The sequence below is a fragment of the Apteryx mantelli genome, chromosome 6 (assembly GCF_036417845.1).
Source record: "Apteryx mantelli isolate bAptMan1 chromosome 6, bAptMan1.hap1, whole genome shotgun sequence".
In the NCBI taxonomy this organism is placed as follows: Eukaryota; Metazoa; Chordata; class Aves; order Apterygiformes; family Apterygidae; genus Apteryx; species Apteryx mantelli.
In genome coordinates this window covers 41,077,324-41,092,023 of record NC_089983.1, presented here as the reverse complement: position 1 = coordinate 41,092,023, position 14,700 = coordinate 41,077,324, and positions in this window count along the sequence as shown.

Genomic DNA, 14,700 nt, shown 5'->3' with positions numbered 1-14,700 from the left:
TGTTTGGCAGCCCTTCAGAAACAAATGGGAGGTTCCAAAGTTTCCTAGTGAACAGTTTTGTCCACATTACAAGATCTCTCATCTCAAGCAGTATTTGTGGTCCCAGCTGACAGGTGAAGAACTGAGTGGGCAGAAGTAGTCCAGAGTGGGATTTCCAAAGGTTGGCTCATGGCACTGACTCAAATGCAAGAAGCACCTTTCTTTCCCCCCACCACCTCAGGGCTGGAGAGCTCCTTACTGACTTACCTGTGGTTACCCCAGCACTGCCAAATTCCCAACTGCATGTCAACATAGTTTTGTAGGAAAGACTAAGAGATTGGCTGCTTCCAGAGGCCAGTGGTTGCAGTGCTCTCCAGTGAAACAGAGATACAGACTTTTCTTTGAATGCAAAGGGCCACCTACTAAGTCAGGGTTCCTATTATGTATAGCCTGTGCATGAGATTGCAAGGCTCACGCCCTCTCCTCTTCTTCCTTGCCTGGAAAGTCAAGTCCTACCATGTTAAGGGAAGTTCTAAGGTACTAGATAGCAATAAATACAACATAACATTATAGCAGTTCTCTTGCACCTTGTGTCCAATGCAGATTTGCTGTCCAGCTCAGCCAGGCATATGAAGTGTCAGTTAAGGGAAAAAGCTTACAGTCTCACAGAAGTATTTAGTAGGGGAACTTAATGTAGGAGTCAGAACTTAATCTCACCCTTGGCACATCAGATCTGGGAGGCCTGCATCTGTAATTATTAAGGGAAAAGGGGAGATTCTACACTCCTGGAAGTGGGGTGGGGTTGGGAAATCCAGGTTCATGCAAGTTCGTCATTCCAACCCAGATATAGGTGCTGAGGCAGAAGAGAAATGGGACTGCATGCACCTTCCTTCTGCATTGTGTGCTGCCTGGTTCAGGTGATCCCGCAGCTTCCTAACTAGCTGCTCTGACATCCACTCTGAGGTGCCTGACTGGGAGTTAAGCAGAGTCTGTCTCGGGACATAAGTACCTAACAGGTCTGTGACATTTACTCAACAACTGAACACCCAGAAGTTAAGCCTAGTGGTGCTCTAAGTCAGTGTGATACCCTATAATAGCAGAGTTTCGTGAGATGGCTGAACCTGAACCAAGGCCTTCTTGCCTCCCAAGGTTGAAATCCAAGTCCACCTTCTTCCCCCACATTTTGCCTGCGTGCTTCATACACACTCTGGCTCTAACACTTGTCTTAACTCACAGCCAGTGCAACTCATTAAACACGAATGCTATTCAGTAAGGTAGAGAGTAGGGTCCTTTTCTTTTTTCCTTTTTTTTCCCTGAGTTGGATTTCTGTGGGTTTAGGAAGCAAAATGGTCTCACTTAATGGGACCAGAAGTTCACCAGAGATGGCAGAAGGAAAGCATAAGAGGATACCATTTGGACTAAGAGAGGAGTGGGACATCTTCTCTGGACACCAAGTCAGCTTAGCAGTCTCATGAAACCTTCCCTAAATCTTTTTTTTAGGTCAGAGTCCAATATTAAAGACACACCACTTTTCGGTGTCCATCTAAGGTTAGGCAGCTCTTTGGTCAGCATGCTCATACTATATTTTTCCCTGCTACAGCTTTACGTGCTTAACTCAGCACTTCTGAATGCCCTGCAGGCACCAGATTACACATCTTAACAGCAGCTTTGCCATACCTGAGACTCAGATCTCTAAGGGCATTTACATGGATGCCTCCCACTGTTTTCAATTAAGAAGTCAGGAGCTTAAATATTTCTGAAAATTTGATCCTATAAATCCTCCTTTTGCAGCCTTGGCCCTTAAGGTTTTAGCTTCCGTGCCTGGAACTATCATTTTTAATGACAAAAGGCTTAGATTCAGACCTCAGTGATGGCATAAATACAAGATTTCAGTTTCTGAGAAGTGATTTTGAAATACGAGATAAATATGCATCAGTTCCTATGCAACATGGTTTCTAACCTATTTTACTGCTGACTATCAGCCTAAAATGAGATTTTATACAACCCAACTTAAAAATGGGAGTTTATCATAGAAATGCTGATAGACTCTTTGTAATATGTTATATGTTAATGCTTTTTAAAATTTTAAAATTACTTGCAATCTAATTCAAAAAAAAAGAAACAGAGAGGAATGAAACATGACCACTAATACAGTCTTTGCACTGTGAAAAGATCTCAGGGCATTTCCACTTAAATGCATTACCCTAGGGTAATTCACCTTTCAGTTGCTAGTAAAAAAAATGCTATCATCATAAAAAAAATTTGCCTCAAGGAACTTGACAAAAGTTGAACTCTCTCAGTAATGAGATTTTAATGAGCTAGCCAGTGAAGATGAGGGAATTACACCAAGATTACTTTTTTTCTCTTTTACAACTACTGCTGCATCATGATGGACTAAATACATCTCCACTGATACCACTGTGTTTCTTCATGGTTTTACAATAGAGATAATTTAGGCCTAATATCTTTTTTTGTTATTCCATTGTATTAGCTACAAAAACACCTTTGTGCTTTCTTCTCAACAGAAAAAAGTCTTTGTTACTCCAAGTACTGAAAGTCAACCAAGTGGATGTATCTTCCAGGATCCATGTTTAGCTAGTGTTGGCAAAACAATGTCACTGCAGTTTTTCTTTCTTCATCAAAAATTTCGCCACAAAGCACAGCTTTGCCTCAGCTTTTCATTTACTTCAGTCTTTTGTCCCAGGAATTAAAAGGACTCCACTTCTAACCTCCCCTCACCTTTGTCATCCCAAATTGGCAGCATATTTTGTGTGCTTGCTTTCCTCTGAAGTTGGACATTGGTATATTCAGCACACTAGCATGCACGGATCTGAGGTGGCAAGAAGAATACTCATTCTTCCATGGTTTGGCCAATGTGTCTTGTTATCAGGATTATGACCATATAGATCTGGGTTCAGAAAGGAATTTTCCTTAACACTGATTGACAAATATTTTAAGGATTATGAGGGGGGATGCAAAAAAAGCAGAAAGACAATCCTCCAAAGCACAGAGGTTGAAGCCATACACACGTATTCCTTTCTTACTGCAGGAATAGGACGTTGGAGTTTCCTGCTCTCATCAAACAGAACTGTTTCTGACAGGAAACTATTTCACCCTATCTAAAGTCTGTGGGCTTAAGACAGGGGTCAAGTAGCAGTCTGTGATACAGGGGGAAAAAACAAAAATCAGATTTGATGGTCTAATGGACTCCCTGGCTTTCTTTGAGAGCTAGACTTGAATCATATGACCTTGATTTTATCAGATGGCACCAAGTACAAGACTTGCCAACAGTGCTGTCAATGTTATTGTGTTGCATTTGACTCCATGACATCTGAAAGCTCTGTTAATGTTCCTTTTTGGCTAGAACATAACTAAAATCTTCCTGTAATGAAGAGCAGTATTGAAAATCTCTGACTAGAGAAGGTAAACACAATTATTTTCCTCTTTATTCATGCCTTTTGATAAAGTTCATTTCTCTTAGCTATATTTACTGAGTTAATGCAAATAATCAGGCAACTGAGAAAGGAAATGAGCAGCAGTGAAACTCTAGTTTAAGAGAATTTATATGCAGACATACAGCATTATTCAGCTATGCAATAATTATATACTGAAAAAATATTTTGCTTAGGAAAGGTTTTTGCTGCATACTGATAAGGTTGTTACATTTCCATTATTAAATATTTTTAAGAAAAAAATCTGGAAATAAATAAAGAGACAGGCATACTGGGATGTATACCTATTTTCAGAAATAAGAATTTACTTGTTTTAGCTAAAGAAGTTCCTTTTTTGGAAGGACAAGTTGGTATCAGCCAAAGTACTGACTGAATATCATAAGCACGTAAATCAATGAGTATAGACATAAAAACTGTTGTGATACATGTTCCAGATATAATTTGAAATTGAAAAATCCATTAACACTGTGAAGGGATCTGACATATGCTGAAATATCAGGAATAAGACAAGAAAGGTATTCTACAAAAATGCCATTTTCAGGAAGAACAACAACGAAAAGATAAAAATCTCTCCCTTCTTCCCTTTTCTGTTATTACACCTGTTTCATGTGGGCTTATCACAACCTAGTACTACTTCTCATGCAACTTTTTCATGGACTGACACACTACAGCACCTGTAAAAAGGTGACCCTACCTGTGATTTGAAACTAAGTGGACCTTCATGTGTCATTGATATTGATGTCTGTAGTATCTCATAGGATAAGGAGATGAAAAACTGAGCTTTGACAAACTCAGAAAAACACTTTACTTTCACAAAGTGTTTAAGCATATACTTAAATGGCACTAAAATCAGTGTGACTTAAACATGTGCTTAAACTTTACTGAATAGGGATGATGAATTCAAGAAGGCTTAGGCATGGAGGAAGGGCTGCCCATATGCATATGAACTGAATAGCTGAAGTCAATTTAATGGTAATTCACCAGTTCGTGCTGTCTCACAGTAAACCTACAGTGATGTGAAACACAGGCAGCTGATCAACCTAGCCAATTCTTGTTTTATATCATCTACTGCCTATGACAATAAAAAAATTAATCATCAGCCAGTGCCACTTATCACCCTCCATTTTACTACCTAGACCTATGTCTATAATTTAAAGCAGCTTGCAAGAACTGAGGATATTCTAATCTCAGAAATTTGACCCATGATCTAAATTTTCTGATGTCTCTTTTAATTCATTATTAATATGTTGGTTATTTACCTATGTAAAAACCCCTTCAGATGCTCTCTTCAGGGATTTATTCTACACCATGCAGTCTCCTTACCATAGTATCCTAGGACTTTCCAGTAGTACATTATGTGCTGTTACCAGCATTCTTCTTCTCCAGTTCATTTTCTTCACACCCTCTCCCCATAAAAGAGGATGGGTGCACAGGGAGTGGGTTGCTGTGGGTATTCCCACTGACTGTAGAACACATATTAACAGATAATCCTTACTTGGGGCCTATCACATTCCCCTTAAAAATCAATGGGAATCTTGCCACCCACCTCAGTGGCAGCAGAAGGAAGATTAATCTTTTATTATATTTAAAAATCAAGGGGGAAAGAGAAAGCAATTCTACTTTAATCTGAGCTATTTTTAGACAACTACAGCTTTTAGATACTTTTAATCCAAGATCCTCTCTGTCTCCTGCCCTATGTATTTTTTAAATAAACAAATAAATAAATGCTACCACAAAAGTAAAAAAAAAAAAAAACACATACTAATTACACACATAATTTAGGAAGAAATTGAATTGCTGTGATCAGTGACAGGGAAAAACAACACACGATACAGTATTTGTTCAATACAGATATAAAAGTAAAAGCCAAGAACAAACAAGAGAGTAACATTTCTCTTTGAACTCATGGATTGCTTGTTTTAATTAGAAGCTAACAGGCAGACTCAGCAGAAGGTGACCACCTCAAAGAGATCGGAAAGGACTTCTTCAGATCTCTTCAGAGAATATTTACAATTGCGAATAAGATCAAGGAGCAAACACAAAGAAGTAACAGTAGTCTCCTCCAATCTGAATAAAACCCAGCTCCGTGACAGCTTTCAAGTTATTTTAGCTATCCTGTGTTAATAACCTCTCTTAAAACAAAAGCAACAACAAAGAAGGTTTAATTACCAATTTTTACTAGGTATCTTAATATGTAAATTTCAGGGAACTTTAGAAATGAGGCAAGTGTTATTTCCTTCATTTTACTGAAAGCTGTGGCACAGAGAGATGCAGTGTGTTACCCAAGGTCAGGAAGGGCAGCAGCAGAGCTGGAATAGCGCCCGACCAAGCGCAATAGTCAGCAAGCCCCTACACCAGAAGGCAATCAGAAAACAGTAATCAGAAGCACTGCTGCCCCTTGAGAACCAGTTTACTCTGAAGAACTACTTACACCTCTGAAAATATTCTCAGTTACTAATCTGGAGCCCATGCAATAACGAATCAGAACCAAAGAGTGCATTTAAAGTTGTTATCCTGAGCACCTGAGTAAAGAAAACTGGGCTGACAATAAACCTGCTTCACTGCATATCCATTTTCCCTTTACATTCTTCTGCACATGAACCCTCTTTCCCATTATCCATCTCACTCATTGTATATACATCATTTTAAAAAAAACAGTAAAATCCAAGTGTGGAAATAATTTTTCATAAGCGATGCAAAATCAGCTGCTCTTTAAGATGACACCATGTCTCCAGTGTTTGGTTTCTCCACTCCCACACACATTACAGATTGCCTAAAATGGCACAAGGACTATATTGGGTATGATTTATTGCCTTGATATATTGAACTGAGCAATGACAGAGCTCCCGCTTGACAAGTTTTCGTTTCTTCATGGCAAGTAATTAGCCTTCATATTGCCAAAGGGCTCCTCAGCTGCCCTGTCAATGCTGTTCCAACCTAATGAAAATACACCATCTTATCATAGTAAGACATTTACATTATTCACATACTGCTTTCCAGTGGTGCCTCGCTAGCTGCAGCCTGCTTAACTTTGCTAGTTTGTTTGCTGCAACAGAACAGAAAAGTAGGATGCTCAAGAAGGAAAGGTATCATTCAGCTGCAACCTCGCCTCACTGTTGGATTAGAGGCCTTCTGACACTGCTGTGCCAATGATTTTAAAGAGACTGGGTGAGCACACATTTCCTAGCACACGTTTTCAGCTATATATTTGCTCTTTAGCCTTCACAGAGCTGCCTCTTGTCATTAAGCACAGCCCTGAATAACAGGTGGCATTATCATCCACACCTCATCAGAATCATAATCTCTCTCCTAATTCTTCCTCCTCCTGACAGGTAGCTTACAGCTATCTGATACTGACACCAAATTCCTCTCCTACCAAGCTGCCGGTTCTCTAGCCAGAAAGCAAAATCTATAACCATACCTCTGCTGTTCCCTAACTACCTAGTCAGAAAAAAAGCTGTAAGCAGGTCAACCACCTGGCTAACGCTTTCAGGCCTGGACCAAATCCTACAGCCAGGCAACCCAATCGGGGATGAAAGAGGAGCTGTGAGGCCATGCACTCCAGGTCACAGTACAGCCAGCTTGATACAGAGGGAAACAGCCGGGTAAGTAATCTGGTCAAATCCCTCAAATGGTGCTATGTCCAGTGCAGTATTAACATCCCACTGCGGGTATGGAAACTATAATGTGCCTCAACACTTCAGCACAGGTCATGCATAGATCTGCCTGAGCTAACTTTACTACAGCCAGTGCAGGTGTCAAGAGCAATTTTGCCTAGCAGCAAGATCTTCAGTGATGCTGTACAAGACCACCTGGGACCACTGGTCAGGAAGCTGGCTGTTCAGGCAGTCAGACTTGTGTGCAAGAAAAAGCATACGGTGAGAGTGAAAAGACAGGATGACAAGCTGCCATAAAATATGCATTCAGCTGGGCTTTTGTATAAACTTTCAAGGATGATATTAAGTCCTTTCAGAATTTAATGTATCCTCTTCATCAGTCCAATCCACATATTACATTAGATTAGAGCACACCCAATCATTTCAGCCCTCGGCTTTCCCTCGTCCTGCTTCTTCCACCTTGCAATAAATTCTGTTCCTGTTTCTCAGATAAGGGACTCAGTTCCTCATCCACAGATGAGTCAATACACTGGTTTTTCTACTGACTCTGAGCCTGAACTGCCAGGGAAAGCAAACAGGAAGTAAAGCATCGTTATGAAGTTATTGAGCAAAAAAAACCCTAATTCCTTCACCTAGAATGGATGCTGGAGAAATATGAATTTTACGTGGTGGATTTCAAAGCTGTCAGCGAGTTGTTCAGTACATTGCCAACAATTTCAGTCTACCACTAGTAAGTAGAGAAAAGAGGGATGAATCCTGCTGGGAAGCCAGCACCTGGCAAAGATACAACTATAGAAAGCTATTTCTCTGCTGAAACTATCTTGCTTACTGTCCAATGGAGTATTTAGTGTAAATTCAAGAGGCTAACTGACATCTGGACTGCTGGAGCCCTGCTTAGTTTAAGTCAGACAATGGTCTAACCCTAGGTGAATGCAAAAGGATAAAATGAGGAATAAGGACATGCCATGCTTCTCTATGGTCTTCCTCAGACCCTCTCATAGGGAGAGGAAAGCAGGTCTCACTGCCCTCTGCTTAATCCTGACAGAGAAACACAGTGAGGAAAGATGAAGCACAGTCTCTGCTATCCCACTTGATCAGACAACTGAGAAATATGGATGATAATATTATGGACTGGATGTACGATTCCCAGCACATTCCGCACCACAAAATGAGAGAAAATGCAAAAAATATTGTCGCCTAAACCCCACATTCCTCCCCGCGGCTCCTTTGGGGATGATACAGACACATGTAACTCCTAATTTTCGTCCATCAAAGGGTTTTCAACTACTGCCTTTCACCACATGCAGTAAGAATGCCTCATCATTGGCCTACCCATTACTTACTTGTCTCATTTCAGCTTTCAAGACAAACAACTCTCTGAAGTAAAACTACTGTCCAGGAGAGCAAAGCCCAAAATGGATATGGCTTTTGGTCTGCCTGGGTTTATTTTTACTGATATTGTCTTTGATGCTAACACTCTATCTTGAGCTTGCTTTACAAGGCAACGGATGACAAAACTAATAATGCCCCAGGGGGTCTTCCGTCTTAGTTCCTTGCTTACTTCAAAAGTGATCCCATGCCAGTGCTATTATGTATATAGGCACCTTGAAAACTGTGTCAGGAAGCAGATACTGGGCTTCTAATGCTCAAATCAAAGGCTGCAGATAAATAAGGTGGTGGTGACCCAAGAGAACATGCTGTATTTCCTCTAATTGCTTTTCTCCACTTTTTCAATGTTCAATGACAAAAACCTACTGAAATTTCAGGATAGGGGAAGGAAAAGGGTCTAGAAAGGAAAAGTAATCACTTTATGTGGGCCTTTTTCAAGTCTGCTTAAGCCCTAAAAGAAGTTCAGTGGCAAAGTCTTGGAAAGGAACTAACGTAGCTGCAGCTTTTTCAGTCTGGAAGAGAGACTAGTAAGAGAAAGTAAGTTAAATTTGTCTACCACTTAATTTGCATAAGTACAAAAATTAAAAACAACAAAGGCTGAAAGTTACGGTGAAATAAAGCCTATTTATAAGCATTTTGATGACAAAAGAAAACCTGATAAGCTCCTTCTCTTCTTTGCTTTTGAGCAACTTATTATCAATTTCATTTAAATCTTGCTGTGGATCATATAAGTTTCTATACCACTCTTCAGAGTGCTGAGCAGATAAAAGAGGCTTCCCAAAGACATGAGGTTTTTTGCATTCACATTGATCCCTTTTTGTCTCTCTATTCTGTCTTTCCTTACTGTTTTTATCCTTAGACTATGATACTTTGCTATGTTCCTGCCAACTGTGGCAGACTCTTCCCTCCAGCTTTTTCTGTGGCATTTGACTTTCCTTTCTCTTTCTGTTCCTGACACTATACTCCCCTATACTTCATTACTTTCTCCTTTGGTCACATCTTTCTTTCTCAGTTCCCTATGGCTGAGAGGTTGTTGCCATTCCTTGTTGCATTTAACCCATCCCCAGTCAATGTTGGCATTTTTCTTCTCAAAGTGCATTTACAGTGCAACTCAACAGCTGAGCTGTTGAGACTAAAAGTCCAATTTGCAAAGGTGGAGTTCAACTAAGACGTAGATGCAGGCTGACGTAGATACACATGCCAGTTTAAAGGCAATGGCAGTGCCAAAGATGAGCATCTATCATTAGACTCTGACAGGCTGCCACTGAGCTAATGAATTAACGAGTCATGAGCAGATGATGGGAACTGAGACACCCCGCAGGATAAAATTGGTGCCCTTCAGGGACTGAACCAGAGAAGTGGAGAACTTGATTCTCAGAGAGGCTGAGTCAAGGGGAATTGCGGGTAATCAGCATCACTTAACATCCTTTCCCTCCAAAATCACCCACTGATGTGGACCCTTCCTGACTATTTGGCCATTGTGATGCCACCCATGTACATCAGGGATCTTTAAAAGTACGCCCTTCTCAAGCACACTCGAGTAAAAAAATTATTTTTCTATGGAGTTCTTAACTACAACACTATTTTCAGCTTACCAGTGTGTTGTAGCCCTTTGTGCAATACATGCAAGTCTAAGTAACAGCAAGATTTTGCTTGCAGCAATGGAGCAAATGCCAAATCTGTGTCTTAATCCAAGAAAGGCTTATACTGAGCCAATTGTTATTATAGCATTGCCAAATAACCAAATATTCTGCTTTTTCCTAGTTTTCTTGCTTTTGCAAGTTTCTTCTTTATATTACAGCATTTAAACAGACTGGACTGTGCAGAGGAAATTACAATTCATAACAAGGGGAAAAAAATCTAGTATTTTAATCTGTTCAGTTTTAATAAAAATAGGGAAAATTTGAAAAATATTATGTTTAAAACTCTGCCAAAAGCATTACTTAAAGAGTAAGAAAAAGAATTACAAGCACAATCCAGTTAATATCTGCATAATTAGTGGTTCAGGTGTCATTGAGAAGCACACTTCTCTAGCCCATGCAATCCAGTAAAAAAGCCTCCCAAAATGTAGTAGGAAGGAGCTTTGCCTTCTTAAATGCCAGGCACTCCTACAGTCTCACACAGAGACACAGAGCCTAGGAAGTAAGCTCTGAAAGACAGGACAAAAAGAGAATGGGAGGTCATAACAGCTGCAAGATGGTATTTGGATTCATTTCTAATAAACACACTTTTCTCAAAAGCTTGTCACATCTAGATTAGATGTCCAGCAGGTAAGAGGTTTCAAATGCTATTTTCCATCACATGAAAAGAGATAGGACTAAAAGCATATACTATCATATATCCAGAACACCAACCAGAAGAGCTAATGAAAAACTCACTTCTATAGGAATAGCTCTCTTATCCTCTCTATGGGCCTGTCACATAAAGCATATTAGAGGAGTAAAAATGTGACAGATGCTACTAACTCTTCCTGGATGACATTACTTGTAGCATGATTATGAGATTAAGAAGGCATAGCGATAACATCTCTTCTTTTTCTTGCAATGTATTCGTTTAATCCCAGACACACCATCAAAAAGGAAGAAAAACAGAGAGCGAGTATGCTCTTTAGCAGTGTTTCAGTCACAGAGATTAAGGAAATGGTGCTAAAAAGACATGCTTTTAAAAACAATGAATTGGAGATGCTATCACAAAAAGATCATTTAAAGTGCAAAAGAATGGGTTCATCTAATTAATGAATCTAATCTATATTGATAATGTTCAGTTAATGTATATGCCAATGGTCCCTATTCAAAATGGCTGATGTGAAATCCTTACAGAAGGACCTAAACCAGAAGTTTATGTGCCTGGATCTCAATGTACTTCCAACACAGGGGTAAAGTTAATCACAGAGGATTAAAACAAAGATGGATGGAGGTAGAAATTACTGGTTTACATCCTTTGCTGCAATGATGGAAATTGGACTTAAGTACCACTTTGAATATTTAGAAGTTCTAGTATGGAAGAAAAAGAGAACATCCCAGTATACCACTAAACCTTGATGTCAGTATTCCTCTTTGAAGAGTTTATGGCATACAGGTATTCTCTGCTGCACTTTGAACACTGTTATCTGGTACACTTTAACACTGACTGAGCTGTTTTAAATCTACTGAAGATCCTTATATCCTACTAAGAACTTTGGCATTAGAGAATCCAGCCCAATACTTACGAACGGAAACAAGATATAGTAATAATACACCAGTGGATAAGAGTATTTTTAAGATTTTTATATAGTTTCAAAAAGATCAGTCCATCTCTGTTGTATCTTCTAATGAAAGGAGTATCCGTTATGCTCTCAAAGTACTTTACTATCTCAATGCAAACCAGAGGAGATATTATTCATTTATTATATCATAATAAATCATAATTAGTGTGATATCATCTGTTGATTCTCATTATCTTTTACAATGAGACAAAGAAACAAATAAAAAGGTCATTTTCATTAGATGTTTCTTCATTGTTCTAATATTCTAATCAGTACTCATTTCTTAACAAATGTAATACAACTATATTGTCCTGTGAAGCAGGCCTGGGAAATAAGTACATCCTTAAATAAAAAAAAGCTTATCCTTTGCTTGTCACTAAAAGGTGAGAAAGCATACCAAAAATGCACAAAGGTCTAGCTGCTCCTACACAGCTCCATAGACTCGTGCTTTTTGCAGGCCATTTTAACAATGCATCTGTGTGTCAAGTCTAAAATGTGCAACGCTTTGAAGTGCCAACAAGGATAAATGAAATTAAATAGAGTTTAATATAAAAAGAACCAACTGTAGAGCTAAAAAAAGGAGGCGATTTACGAAGCCTGTTCTGGGTTTTCTTTTCTGATACGGATTTCACATGTGATCTTTGGCAAATAATTTTTTAAGACACAACTGAAGAAAGACTTTGGTTCCAAAGTCTTGCCTAATTTCCATTTGAGCAATGCAAATCCAAATTACAGTCCTTAAAATCACCACTCAGCTGCCACTCTGCAAACCCCTAGCCTTTTATAGCAAAATGCTTTTTACCAAAAATAAAAACCTTTTAAATTTTTATTTTCCTGAGCATGTTGAGAAAGACCTACTTCGACTTACCCTCCTCTAAACTATGGCCTATAAAGAGTCTTTAAACACACATATATAAATATTTATATAGTCAAGGAAGAAGGGAGTAAAAGCCAGCTTTCTCTCCTTCTGGAAAAGCATCTAAACACTGGGCTACAGATCATGTAGATCTTGCTTGCTGTCTCTGGTACAGTGAATCTTTAATTTTGCTGTATAACATAAACTTGCATCTACAGGTGACACTGTGATTTTTTTACTCCTATCCCAATCCCCCCAGTTACGTGTACCTTGGGATACATTGTCTCTTCAGACAGTGGAGGTGTTACTGAATTCGTAATTCCCATATCCTGGCTCAGCTTTCTAACCAGTTAGCTGCTGGATAACAGGCAGCACCTTCTCCTGAATTTTGAAGGTTCTCTGCTCAGTTTTTGTTCCATTATTCCAGGAACAGGAGCAAGGCTGTGATCCTCAAGCAGAAGAAGAGGCCTCCCCATTGATCTCTGGCACCTTCTACCGTATTCCTTTTCTTAGGAAATAGCAAAGACAATGGTGCTTTGCTATATGCTCTCCTCTCAACCTACTGAGCTCTGCTATGAAGCATCTACCTTCCCCCATGCTTTTGGTGGAGAGAGTGGATGCCTAGTTTAGCTTAGGTCACATTGAGGCAGGCTACCACTAAATTGCCTTATGCTTCATTTACAAGGGGCTAAACGTTTGCACATTGGCAGTGACCCTGGATCAAGTAATAAACACTAATTTTTAAAGCCGCTACAACTCAGCTGCATAGCTGAGCTATGCTGATTACCTTAAACTATTCATACAACAACAAACTAGGTTGCACAGCATAGCTAATATGCACACGTGAAAGTATCTTAAGGAACAGTACTAAAGAAAATGGGTCTAATCGTAAAGGGTCTAAGAATGAAAACAAGAGCACATCCTTACAGGGAGAAAATGAGGTGTCAGGGACTGTATTATTTCACTGTTTAGGTCTCTCTCTATACTAGAAGATGTTGAATGCATGAAGAAATGTTGTTGCTTTATTACCCCACTCCATGCAGACATTCATATAGAGATATCACATTGGCCACAGAGCTACCACTTTCAGTAGCCACAACTGAGATTAATATGGTGGGGAGAACAGTGCCAGAAAGTCAGAAGCAAAGGGTCCATAGAGGGAAAGGGTTGAACTGTGATCCTCAGTCTTTGCTTAGCTTCAGCCACCCTCTCTCTTAGTTGGACTGCAAAGTGTGTGTAAGCTATTGACATATTGTACGAAAGGAATGGGTGTATAGGCAGCTAATGCAGAAGACCTTGGCCTACAAGACTGTGTTCATGGACTTACCTTCAAAAGGTGGAACAAGAGGATTCCCACTAACATAAAAACAGCAGTAATTAAGAACTCAAAAAGCTGTGAAATAATATAGGAGAGAGAGTGAGAAGGAAGAATACATAAATGTTGGACAGAACAGAAGGAACCCCATCTGAAAAGTTTAACTCAAGCAGAAAGGAAAAAAAAACATAAATAAAAGTTTAAAAAGAAAGAAATGACAGTTTCACCTTCAGATAAAAGCTACTAAAGGAAAAAGAAAGTACAAAATGTAAAGGGATATTTTCTTTAAAAAAATACTTTACATATTTCAATTCTTGTATTTCCCTTGGAGTTTCCATATTTCGGTCACATAGTTATCCAATTAAAATGAAAACTCTGTATTATCCTTTAGGCGAGGACAGCTGCCAGCTGCTAAGTTTTATAAAGTCTTTAATCTTCTCCATAAATATTTAACAGGAATTGGTTGGTACACAAGCCAAAGTAAAGTAAGAAATCAAAGGCATGAGCTCTGCAGTAACCTCTGTATTGTCTGAATGGAGACGAATTACCGGAACAAAATTATGACTTTTCTCTTTTTATGTTAAAATGTTATTAAAATGTATGCAGGCAACTTTTCTGATCATTTTCTGATTTTCTTTTCCTCACATAATGTAAGAAGAGAAGCAAAGAACTAAAAAGGTTTTAAAACTGAGATTAGTCTGTCTTTTCTAAACTGAATCTATAGTTTACAGCATAGCAAAGAACCAATCTTTGCCATTTCATCCTGTATGCCTTCCATGCTAATTAGGGTTTTTTTAGGCACATATTTGAAGCAATTACTGATGCAACAGCCCCACAGCAAGCCTGGG